This window comes from Danio rerio, chromosome 2 (genome assembly GCF_049306965.1).
Source record: "Danio rerio strain Tuebingen ecotype United States chromosome 2, GRCz12tu, whole genome shotgun sequence".
Lineage (NCBI taxonomy): Eukaryota > Metazoa > Chordata > Actinopteri > Cypriniformes > Danionidae > Danio > Danio rerio.
The window spans coordinates 9,747,431-9,760,684 of record NC_133177.1 but is presented as its reverse complement, the minus strand read 5'-3'; the positions used below and the strand labels follow the sequence as shown (position 1 = coordinate 9,760,684).

Here is a 13,254-nt window from a genome sequence, read left to right as displayed (position 1 = left end):
GCATGAGCTGAATGCCTGTGTGTTCAGGAGCTCAACAGAAACATCTGTGATTGGTCAGAATGGGCATCAACGCACTCGCTTCATTCTGTGTTAACACAGACATGAGAGTAGACTATAATAACAGTGGAACTAGAATTCTGTAACTATTAGAATTACCATACTGCTCATTCTGACCGTTCTCATATAAAACGCCATATTGTCAAAACTTATTTACATTTAAAGCTTCTATTGAGATATTAAAATTAAGCTTTGAATGTCTGGCATCATATTTAATGACACCATTACCCTAAAAAAACTTTTTTTGGTAATACAGCCTATAAATATGTAGATAAGATACTAGAACATGTAAAGGTCTTGGCTTTCATTTTCACTTTTAAACAGGAGCTATTTCGCGGCACAGAATATGCTGTTTTGAAAGATATCTGAAGTAAATTGATGTTTTTACTATCAGAAAGTTTTGTTTATGTTAGCAGGAAGTTGCTAGGCAAAAAAATGCACATATATTTAAAGTCACAGCGAAAAGTATCAGACATGCATGCAGTCATTTTGACCAATATGGTAATTTAAGGCGAAATGCTCAGTTCTTTACTGTTTTGTAATTAAAAAAAAAAAAACAATGTCAGAAAGAAATACACTGATAGTTAGAAAACGGCAGGGTTGTATTTGTTAGTTTTATTTCAAAGAGTTATACAATTACAAAAATTAAAAACTCCCTGTGTATCTATCCACTCAAACCTTGCAGATGAGTGATTAATTGACAATTCATTGACAATGTTTTTAAATGCTTCCTCGAAAGCTTGAAACGCTGTTAGTGATGTAATCAGCACACAAGCAGCCAATAGTGTTCAGCTTTTTCTGACGACTCCTCCCTCAAAATTTCATTGGCTGTGGTTTGGTAGCTTGAATGAGCTGTTGCGGAATGAGTTGTTGTCAGATCATGTAGTGTGTGACCCCCCTCTTGTGGATCATTCACAGAGTGTTGCGTAGTGTGAACACCACAGAGATTAAAAGACACAAAGTCAAGTCATGTAGTGTGAACGGCACATCGATCTGCTGATGTTTAAAATCCTGTAGTGTGAACTAGGCTTAAATCAGCTCTCTTTTCTGTAGTCAGGGCCATGATGAGGGTGTTAGCCATTTTAAGTGCTGTCTCAATCACAAAATTCTTACAGTGCACTGAAAGGTCTGCTCCCACAATTTACTGTTAAAATCAGGGAGCATTAATGCACACTATGGCCCTGTTTACACTAGTGCGTTTTAGTTTTAAAACGGCGTTTTAGAATGAAAACGATCCGCGTCCACACTCGCGTTTTACCCAGCGTTTCTGAACTGCTCTCCGTCCACACCAAAACGCTGAAAACGCACATCACGTGACCACACACACACACACTTTGGCAATCGCTGGAGCCCATCTACCCAGATGAGAGCTCTGCTAGTCGGACTTCTCATCAAGCATCTCCCGCTGGATCTAATCTCACTATATTTATTAAACGTGATACATCATTCATCTTGTTGTCTTTATCTAACGACATATTCCCTGACTTTAGTCATTGGAATCTATTACTTGTTCTCAGGTAACGTGTTTTGGCTGAGCGCAAAGATAAGTTAATGATTAATGTAACCACGTAGCCTACATTCTGTATATTGACTGATCGCTTGCCTTTATTTCCTATAATGTATAAACTTATTGTATGTTATACTTTTAAAATGGCCATTATCGATTATTAAAACTGATATTCAGCAAAAGAGAGGGTGTGTTTCGTATTTTCACTGAAATTGAAAGGAGGCAGTTGTTATCGGCTCCGTTTTGTTATAAATATCCACACAGTGAAGATGACGCTCATGCAGCCCGACGCCTCAACATTTCTGCTGTCTGTTTAGTTGTTAATATTAAAATAAAAATAGGCAGTTCCTTATATCAAGTTTACATTTTATTGTTGAGAAAGTGAAACAACGTAGCCAGGGTGATGTGAATGAAGTTATAAAGTACACTGTTCCCTGTGAAGATTGACGCATGTCCTCGGTATGTTTTCCATATCAAACTGAGAAGAAGAGATGCAGCCTTGATCAAACTTGCGAAGTCTGAACTTACACGGAGAAGATTCAGGACTGAACTGTGTGTGGGCTACTTAATATTGAGGAAAAGCCCCAATCAGAGAGGCGAATGTCTGCAGCCCCGCCTCCGTTTTCAGATGTCTCCGTCTTTCCCCATCCACACTGAGACGGAGCAGCAGCGTTTCAGAATGAAAACGGCCTCTCCAGCGTTTTCGAAACGCTCCGTTTTCGGCGCTCGAGAACTCCGGCGTAGTGTGGACGGATGGCATAACCGTAGCAAAACGTATGCGTTTTCAAACTTAAACGCACTAGTGTAAACGGGGCCTATGTTCACTTATGGACGTGCTGAAGTGTGAATTGCGATCCATGTGAACCAAATAACCAAACATAACACTAAATGATATGGTTTTTAAAGAGAAACCGTTATCTATTCATATATATCCATAAATGAACACCATATGAACCATAAATGGTTGAAATGTTGCCGGTATGTGAAACTAAATTAATTGTCTATAATGTACTTTTAAAAATGTAAATTTATTTAGGAAAATTACATGTTGTCATTCATAAATTACAGTTTTGTTGTTGTACATTAAGGATGTTCTCGTTTCACTCTCCGTGACCCAATGTCTAGTGAACCACGCTCATCAATGCTCTTAACAGTGCCCGGATTTTACACGCTTCAAATGTTATTACTTGATTGAATGGGCATTATCAGTAGTTGTCAGCTTATAGATATGGGCTAGCAGGGGCCTTCTGTGCCCACTGGTAGGCTCAGGAGGCTGTTATCATCCAATCACATGGTTAATCAACAATACTAATAGAGAAGACTCCAGATCTGTTTACAGTAACAGTTGGGTTTAGGGTTGAAGTAGGGGTGGACGTTAATAAAATAAAATTAATGGGAAATTTAATAAATAATATAAATAATTCTCATTAACTTCCTGCCACGGTATGTGATCTACAGCTGATAAATAATGTGGATGGATGATAACAGCCTTTTGAGCTTACCAGTAGGAGCAGAAGGCCACTACTGGCCCATATCAATCAGCTGATAACAACTGATAACAACCATTCAAGCGAGGAATAACATCCAAATCGGCTGCGAATACAAGTGCACTACTGATCAGGAGACGCAGTGGTGCAGTAGGTAGTGCGGTCGCCTCACAGCAAGAAGGTCGCTGGTTCGAGCCTCAGCTGGGTCAGTTGGCATTTCTGTGTGGAGTTGCATGTTCTTCCTGCGTTCGTGTGGGTTTCTTCTAGGTGCTCTAGTTTCCCCTACAGTCCAAAGGCATGCTGTACAGGTGAATTGGGTAGGGTATATTGTCTGTAGTGTATGAGTATGAATGGGTGTGGGTGGGTGTTTCCCGGAGATGGGTTGCGGCTGAAAGGGCATCCGCTGTGTAAAAACGTGCGAGATAAGTTGGCGGTTCATTCCGCTGTGGCGACCCCGGCCTAATAAAGAGACTAAGCCAAAAAGAAAATGAATGAATGAATGAACCTACTAATCAATGAACTATGACGCCGATTGAGATTCACTATTTCTTATCAACAACAGTGTGGAAATGCAGTTTGTTAGGTACTATGCTGATGGGTATCCTGCTTTCTCATCATCTTTTCCTCCAGTACTCCTGGAGTAACAATCTATAGATAGTTAGTTGTTGATCTCAAGTTTATTCATTTAAAGAGGGATACTAGTGCTGGAGCCCATTAATTAAGTGTAATTGTTAAGTAAGTGTTATACTAAATACTGGAACATATTAAGCATGATGGGGCATGATCCTTGAATCAAAATATCTTACTGTACATTACTATATTATGTACAGAATTTAACTTAAGTGCCAGAAATTGAAACAAAGCTTCACTTTGGCATGCCTTAGATTCGCCTACAAACCTTCTGCAGGACTGCAATCTGCCTAAAAACAGCCTAAAACTTGGTTTATTTATACATTTATATGCATGTGCTTCAGATTCCAGACATGTTGGGATGGTATCGACATGACACAGCATTTCTTCCCCATTTTAGAGACTATTTATAATGTCTCTGTTATTTGTAGCAGGACTAAAAAGCTGGTTTTTGGTTAGAAAAAATCTTATATTTTACACTACTATGTTGCTACGTGTTTTACCCCTTTTCGCTAAAGGACTGAAATGTGGAAACATGACCATTAACCATTACTTAATTTTAAAAAGTAAAATTGAATGGTCATCTTTTTATTACGTTTTTGTTTTTCTTTTATTTTTATATACACTCACCAGTCACTTTATTAGGTACACGTGTCCAACTGCTCGTTAACACAAATTTCGAATCAGCCAATGACATGGCAGCAACTCAATGCATTTTGGCATGTAGGTTTCTGTTTCTCAATATGCGTTCTTCAGCGGTCTTGCGTTCTCATGTTCTCGTGTAACGTCATCATCAGCTGCCTAAGTTCAGTTCCAATACTCAAGACCGCAAGTACGGAGGATGCGTGAAACTTCCCGGATGTGTTTTTGATATCGAGGACGCACCGATGCAGAATTGAGCACCGAACTCGCTCTGAAAGTCCCAGAAGTCATTGCGACTGGAGGTGGGAAGCGCAGCCTTTTATTTAGATTTATTATTAAAGTTCAGAGATATCACTTATTTACCTCAGGAATTTCCCTGAATGAAACCGTGAAAGTAAACATTACCATAAACATCTTAATAAAGGAATAAACACATTAAGGGTGTTTGTATTTGCTGAAATTCGTATTACAATCTGTTTTATTTATATTGTGCAGAGTGTATTGATAATGTTTTTATGCAAAGTATACAGTTTGAAAAGGGGAAAAACAATAAATCATTGTATTAATGCTGTAATGTTTAAATAATTTACCATTCAAAACCTGTGAAGGTCATGTGACCATCAGGAAGAACACAGCATCTCATTTCTCAAAGGACAAGTCTTCTGCCCTCGCGGTCTCCTGACTTCGTTTTTTCCAAGGAAACATGGCAATATCGGTCTCCACAAGAACGCAAGTCTGTTCTCTGCATTCTTGGAATTGAGAAACAGCCGTAGACATGGTCAAGAAGATCTGCTACAGGTCAAACCAAGCATGAGAATGAGGAAGAAAGGGGATTTAAGTTACTTTGAACATGGCATAGTTGTTAGGGCCAAATAGGCTGGTCTGAGTATTTCAGAAACTGCTGATCTACTGGGATTTTTACACACAATCATCTCAATGGTTTACAGAGAATGGTCCAAAAAAGAGAAAAAATCCAGTGAGCAGCAGTTTTTTTGGGTGCAAATGCCTTGTCTGGCCAGAGGTCAGAGGAGAATGGCCAGACTGGTTCAAGCTGATAGAAAGGCAACCGTAGCTTAAGTAGCCTCTTGTTGCAACTGAGGTATACAGAAGAGCATCTTTGAATGCACAACACATCAAACCTTGAGGCAGATGGGCTACTGCAGCTGAAGACCACTCCGGGTGCCACTCCTGTGAGCTTAGAACAGCAAACTAAGGCTAAAAATCGCACAGGCTCACCAAAATTGGACAATAGAATATTGGAAAAATGTTGCCTGGTCTGATGAGTCTCGATTTCTGCTACGACATTCGGATGGTACACTGAAAAAAATGTTGCATGCAAAACTGTTGCAAACAAATTATTTGTTGAATTTAAACAAACAATTTAAGTTTAATAATGTTCAACTTAATTATTTTGTTTAAATTCAACACAAATAAATTGTTTACAACCACTTAACGTAATTTTTTTTTTGTAAATTCAAGGAATCATCTCTGAATAATTTTTTTCAGTGAAGGGTCAGAATTTGGAATCAAAAACAAGAAAGCAGGATCCATCCTGCCTTGTATCAACTGTTCAGGCTAGTGGTGGTGGTGTGAGGAAATTTTCTTGGCACACTTTGGGCCCATTTGTACCAATCGAGCATTGTGTCAACGCAGCAGCCTACCTGAGTATAGTTGCTGACCATGTCCATTCCTTTATGACCACTGTGTACCCGTCTTCTGATGGCTACTTCCAGCAGGATAATGTGCCATGTCATAAACCACGAATCATCTCAGACTGGTTTCTTGAACATGACAATGACTACTCAAATGGCCTCCACAGTCACCAGAGCTCAGTCCAATAGAGCACCTTTGGGATGTGGGGGAACGGAAAAGTCGCATCATGGATGTGCAGCCAACAAATCTGCAGCAACTGTGTGATGCTATCACGTTAATATGGACCAAAATATCTGAGGAATATTTCCAGTACCTTGTTGTATCTATGCCATGAATGATTAAGGGAGTGCTGAAGGCAAAAGAGGCTCCAACCCAAGGTATACCTAATGAAGTGCCCAGTGTGTGGATAAATAGTATCTTTTGAGCACTTTTAGAAATATAAGTACAAAAGTACCACTTGTGTACTATTTGGGTAATTTTGGTATGTATCTTTAGGGTAGCATTGTGGACCTGTGTGGTACAAAAGTGAATATTTTAAAAACAAATGTACTTCCATGGTGACATCAAAAATTGCATCCAAATGGAACCAGCACCAAAAGTTGTAGGTGGTGATTAAAATACCCTTGAAAACGCCTTTAAAATCTCCATTGAATAAAAGTTTTCAAATGTTAAAAACATTGTTTTTGTGTCACTGAGGCTAATGAGTTTGTTGTTAAGGCTGAAATCTACTAGCATAAATATTAATGAGGTTATTAATAATAGCTTTAGCCTATTTTGCCTCAAGATGTTGTCAGGGATGTGGGGATGATGAAAGAATATGCAGCCCAAATGCCTAAGTGAGGTTTTAGCAAGTTGTTTCTGTTATATTCAAGGTCATTAGACAGTCTTTCCCACACACAGATGAGTCTTTGACTCATGATTGCCAAGTTTATGCAGCTCAAGTGATTTATTACCATAATTAGTGGAGAGAGGTTCGCTTGTGCTCCTACTTACAATGAAACAAAGATAATTACCAAAGAAATTAAAGAGAAAAAAGTTAATTGAATGTATTGCTCCAATCTGACATCTTAAAAGCATCTAGCTATTTGAATGTAATTTAGTGTAGTTGAAATGAGTCAGGAGGGTTAGACTTATTTTGTTCATTGTGATTTCATCCTTCTGTATGAACAAATGCAGGGGTCATACTGTAGAAGGTCTTACTAATCCCATTTTGAATACTTTTTCAAGGTTAAAAATTGCTGTTTCAACAGTCATGCCTTATTGAAAGACCTTTTAGTTGCCAGGCAGCCTCTCTAACCTCCAAATTATTAAGGTTTAATCAATGATTAAAAGTTGTCATCAATCACATTGTTTTGCACAAAAATAAATAATGAATTCAAAACTAATGTGTTGCAGACTTTTATTTTAAAAGTACTGATATATGAACAAAAGTGCAATAACTTTTGTATTGCTAATGCTTTGAACTAATAAGGGCTTTTTTTTTTGCAGCAGTATTTCCTTTAAATGTTAAAAATGTATCAAAACATTTAGGTAGTTCAATTAAATATGAAACCAAAGCTGTTTGCCACTGCCAGGGCATTGATTAAGTGATCATGATGTCAGTAGTTGTGTGATGTCACGCTAAAATGTAATTTGAAACACCCTTCAAACTAAAATCATGGTGGAATACCTTGTGTGTCCACTTTGCAGGGCACTTACGCTCAAAGTAAAATGAACATCAGAAGTGATAAGAGAAACATCTTAAATTTACAGCATGGAAGAGCACAAGGACTGTAATTGAGAAACAGTGATTTACAGTAGGTGTTTCTTCAGACGCTGTGTACTCGGTGATAAGGAAATTCAGCTTTGCAGTGGTTACTGATAACTTTGGTTTTATCAAATCCATCGTGTTAGAGATTTAATAAGAAAACAACCTTATCCATTTTTTGGCATTATCTATGATTTGCCTGTTTGTGTATTCAGAACCAGTGAGCAACAGAATATAAAAATAATAATAACATTAAAATTGCTTTTATTCTCAGTAAAATGAATGCTTGCATTATTTAATGAATGAATGTGATAATAATCTGTTAAAGGAAGAGTTGAAATGAATTTACCCATAATTTAGCCTCAAGCCATTCTTAATGTATATAACTTTTACTGTCAGATAAAGTAGTTTTCATTTTTATCCTGCCTTTTTCATTCTGTGTAATAGTATTGGACAGTGGCTTTAATTTTGAAGCTTCCAACACGGCATACATTTGTTGTCAATCTAATCCATATGCAGGGAGTTAATGCATATCTTATGAAGGAGATTGATGTGTTTTTGTAACAAAAATATTTCAAATTTGTAAATTATGATCTCTAACTACTGACTTCTGCTGGCTTCCAAATGCATGTTATGCACAACTGACTTATACAACATACGGCAGATTTACTATTTGAAAGTTTTTCTATCATGCTTCAACATGTGCCTGTTATATTTTTCAAAGCATGATTTCAAGTTAATTTCTTAAGTTTCTTCCATTCACTATAAAGACTCCCTCACCTGATTACTAGACTCCATTTCCCATAGTAGTGTACCTGATACTGATTACTCTACCACATGTTTCTCATTACATGGACTATTTACAGTATGCTGCTATGTCATTGCAATGTATTGTTTTGCCCTGACTGAAAATTCTGAAACTTTACTGCATGTGGTTGCTTTTTTTGACAGTTTTACCTGTTTTGTGAACCTTTGATAGACATCAGCTCTGCTGATACGTTGCTACAGATAGCTTTGCTAGGCTTTAAACACAAATCATGCTTCATGATTTCAAAAAATGCTTAAAAATCAGCAGTTATTGATCTCTCATCTGAGGTCCCTGAGGAGTATATAAAGATTTTGTAAAACATCCAATTTTACCACCACTACAGTCATGTACAACCACTCTCCACAGCTCATTTCGCTTTATGGGTGGACCACCCACCAAGTGTAAGGGTTTCCAATATCAGTGTCGACCAACAACATTCCCTGAATCCCACAGTGTAAAGTAGAATCTCATTTGTGTGCACATTTCTCACCAGAAAGCCTTTAGACTAGTCTAAAGCAATGTGGAACAAAACCAGTTCCACTTTTTTAAAATAAATTTTTACAATATTTATATGATTGATATGAATATGACATTCAAACATCCAGTTCATGGTTAGAATGCCAGGAAGAATCTGCTTTCATTCTAACCTGGCCAAAACTTTGCAGCTGAATATGCCCTCAGCTTTTACATGGTTAATGGTCAAACAAGATGGGTAGAAGACACACTAAAACTTCTGCACCATAAATGACTATGTCAAGAGCAACCTGTTGAGTTGGTATGTCACTACGAACAAAAACCAAACAAAGCAGGTTTATCAGTCTGGCCATCCACATCGACAATCTCATCTTACTGATTATCTTACAATCTCAATTCCACATGCCAGATTTCCTACTGCATCAGCCAGGCTGAATCCAGACAGATTGGCAGAACATAGATAACCTTTTTTCCCCTATTGTAGTCAAGCAGGACAACGGAAAGCCAATTGTTATCTCAGAACCCAGAAGCACAGCGTTCCACCTGTGATTTTCACAACTCTAACTTAAAGTGCAGAAGTACCTACCATAATTACCTTCTTGCAGACTAATCCAACAACCACAGACAATCTAGAACAAGGGTGTCAAACTCAATTCCTGGAGGGCCGAAGCCCTGCACAGTTTAGTTCCAACCCTGCTCCAACACACTTACCTGTAGGTTTCAAACAAGCCTCAAGGACTCAATTAGTTTGATCAGGTGTGTTTAATTAGGGTTGGGACTAAACTGTGCAGAGCTGCGGCCCTTTTGGAGCTGAGTTTGACACCTGTGATCTAGAAGCTTCTAATATGACTAGTAAGATCGTATTTAACTGGATTAGGTGTATTTAATTGAAGTGGGAGATTAACTGTTCAGGGCACTATACATCCACACAGCCATATCACTCTGCAGCCCAAGACTGGTTACTCACTGAAGCTAAGCAGGGCTGAGCCTGGTCATTACCTGGATGGTAGCCCATATGGAAAAAACTAGATTGCCATTTGAAGTGATGTTAGTGAGGCCAGTCCTAATGCCCCAGTAAAGTTAATGGGACACTATACTGTTGGTGAGCACTGACTTTTGCATGAGATGTTAAACCGAGGTGTTCACTCTCTAAAATCCCATGGCATTTCATGTAAAGAATAGGGGTGTAACCCTGGTGTCCTGGCCAAATTCCCTCTATTGGCTCTTACCGATTATAGCCTCCCCATCATCCCCATCCACCATATTGGCTCCATTACTGTCTCTCCAATCCACCTATAGCTGGTGTGTGGTGAACACACTGGTGCTGTTGTCCTGTGGATGCTGCACATTGGTGGTGGTGTAGAGAGACCCCCCTCATGATTGTGAAGCACTTTGGGTGTATGGCTATACACAATTTATGCACTATATAAATACACATTACATTATACACTGCAAAAAATGCTTTTCTTACTTAGATTTTTTGTCTTGTTTCTAGTCCAAATATCTAAAAATTCCTAAATCAAGAAGAATTTTCTAGACAAGCTAAGCATACTGTCTTGTTTTGAGAAATAATATGCCAATATTAAGTGAGTTTTTCCTTAAAACAAGCAAAATAATCTGCCAATGGGGTAAGCAAAATAATCTTACGTCAAAAGAAAAAACAAGATTAATTTGCTTAACCCATTGGCAGATTATTTTGCTTGTTTTAAGGAAAAACTCACTTAATATTGGCATTTAATTTCTCAAAACAAGACAATTTGTTTTGCTTGTCTAGAAAATGCTTCTTAATATAAGAAATTTTTAGATATTTAGACTAGAAATAAGACAAAAAATCTAAGCAAGAAAAACATTTTTTTGCAGTGTACTACATTGTATTACGTTACATAGCATCCAGGGCCAAGTTTGGACACCCCTGTACTAGAGTCTGGAGCAGCAGTAAACTTTACGGAGCAGATTCACAGTTTGTCAAACTTCATAATATATCTTAAAACCTTTAAAAATCTTTTCTGGCAGTAGTGAAACTAGACACATGTCTAGTTCAACATTCCACACAGCCAATAACTTTTGAGTAATCAAACTCAATCTGGAGCTCTTCAAACAGAATACACTCTCTTCTACATGATAAAATCTGACTACTTTCCCATAATTCTTGGACTGCTTTGGTTGGAACTTTATAATGCACAAGTCTCCTACGTTATCGTCTACATCAGGGGTGTCCAAACTTGGTCCTGGAGGGCCGGCATCCAGAAGATTTTAGCTCCAACTTGCTTTAACACACCTGCAAGGATGTTTCAAGAATGCCTAGTAAGAGCTTGATTAGCTAGCCCATGTATGTCTGCTTGAGGTTGGAACTAAACTTTACAGGACACCGGCCCTCCAGGACCGAGTCTGGACATCCCTGGTCTACATTGATGACATTGCTATTTGCTCCTTTTCCACTTGACATGTACGAGAACTTCTCCAATTACTGATTGAGAATCAGATACATGACCAAGCAAAATAAAGTATTAGTTCTATCAGTGAAGAAAGTGCTTGAATACTCCCGCTGTGAAAGCTTTCATAATTGTTAGATTTTTTTCAAGAGTTGAGATCTTGGTTTGACACATCATCTACCAACACCATCTATGGAAAACATTCATTGTTGAAATTAGGGAATTGGGGCAATTCTTCTACCCATGACTCTACAACTCTTGCAAACTCATTTGAACAGAACTTTAATGTGTGAAACCACATACTTGAAAGACAAGGCCTGGAAGCATTGGCTTAGAATAAGTAAAACTTCCATTGCTGGTTCTCCCCGACCATAAACATCTTGAATATCTGTGCTCAGGCAAAATACTCAACACAAGACTTTTTTTTAATATACATTTTTTAAAAATAAACATATGTTTCTATGTTTCTATTTTTCAGTCACTTAATGCCCAGGCTCAAAGAGAACAAAACAAATGCCCTTTTATGCCTGTATGAGCACAATTTCTACCATTCTCTGATGAGAATATGATGCAAGGTTTAGTGAGGTGTAATGACTGAGGTTACAGACAATATGACTACATTGCTCAAGCTGTTTTATATCGAAGTTGACATTTTGCTGCACCATGTTGGTGTTTCATAACATCTAATATTTTACAAGGTAAGTCGTTAGCCCAATGCTTAACCCCCAACCTTGAGGACCAGGACATACAGTACGAACAATTTAGCTTACCCAATTCACCTATGGTGCATGTCTTTGGACTTGTGGGGGAAATCGGAGCACCCCGAGGAAACCCATGCAAACACGGGGAGAGCAAGCAAACTCCACACAGAGCTGTCAGCTGACCAAGCAACCTTCTTGCTATAAAACGACAGCCCTACCCACTGCGCCACTGTGATGCCCTCACCTGATAATTTTTTTGTACTAAATCCCTCAACAAAAAGTTGATGCAAATAGACATCTGACAGATTTGCCCACCTTGGGATTGCTACTAGCCTATATTATCTGGTGGCCATTGATACTTCACAAATACCTCTGTCTACAGTTAAACTGTCCTACCTGCAGCATGCACAGAGACAACCACCAGCTATTTTATTTCCAGAAAATACCCATCCCTCTCCACCCAACCATGTTTCAATTGTTATGTTTGTCAGTTTTTGATTTCTGCTTGTTTGACCATGTTTCATCTATAAGCTATATATGGATCCCAACTCTGCTGACTCTTCTCTTCAGTTTTGCCCGACTTTTAATACATTAGATTAGGTAATAATAATAATAAAAATTAATAATAATTCCTTACATTTATATAGTGCTTTTCTAGACACTCATATCGCTTTATACATTGGGGGAATCTCGTCATCCACCGCCAGTGTGCAGCATCCTCCTGGATGATGCGACGGCAGCCATATTGCGCCAGACAGCACATCAAACACCAGCTGATTGGTGGAGAGGAGATGTGATGAAGCCAATTGTTATATGGGGATGGTTAGGAGGCCATCATGGACAGAGGCCAGTGGGCAGATTTGGCCAGGATGCCAGGGTTAAACCCCTGCTCTTGCTCCTGGGATTTTTAACGACCACTAAGTCAGGATCTTGGTTTAACATCTCATCTGAAAGATGATGGCCACCGAGCAGTATAGAATCCCCTTCACTATACTCAGGCATTAGGACCCCAAAGACCGCAGGTTGAGCGCCCCCTGCACCACTTCCGGCAGCAACCAAGCTATCCTATGTGGTCTCCCTACCAGGTACTGACCCTGCTTGGCTTCCATGTGGGTA

The 13,254-nt window shown here is 38.6% G+C and overlaps 1 protein-coding gene across 3 annotated transcripts in view; it reads left to right on the top strand.

Annotated features, from left to right (window-relative positions):
* The window catches only part of st6galnac3 (ST6 (alpha-N-acetyl-neuraminyl-2,3-beta-galactosyl-1,3)-N-acetylgalactosaminide alpha-2,6-sialyltransferase 3), a 160,387-nt gene that overhangs the window by 73,867 nt on the left and 73,266 nt on the right, over window positions 1-13,254 (top strand).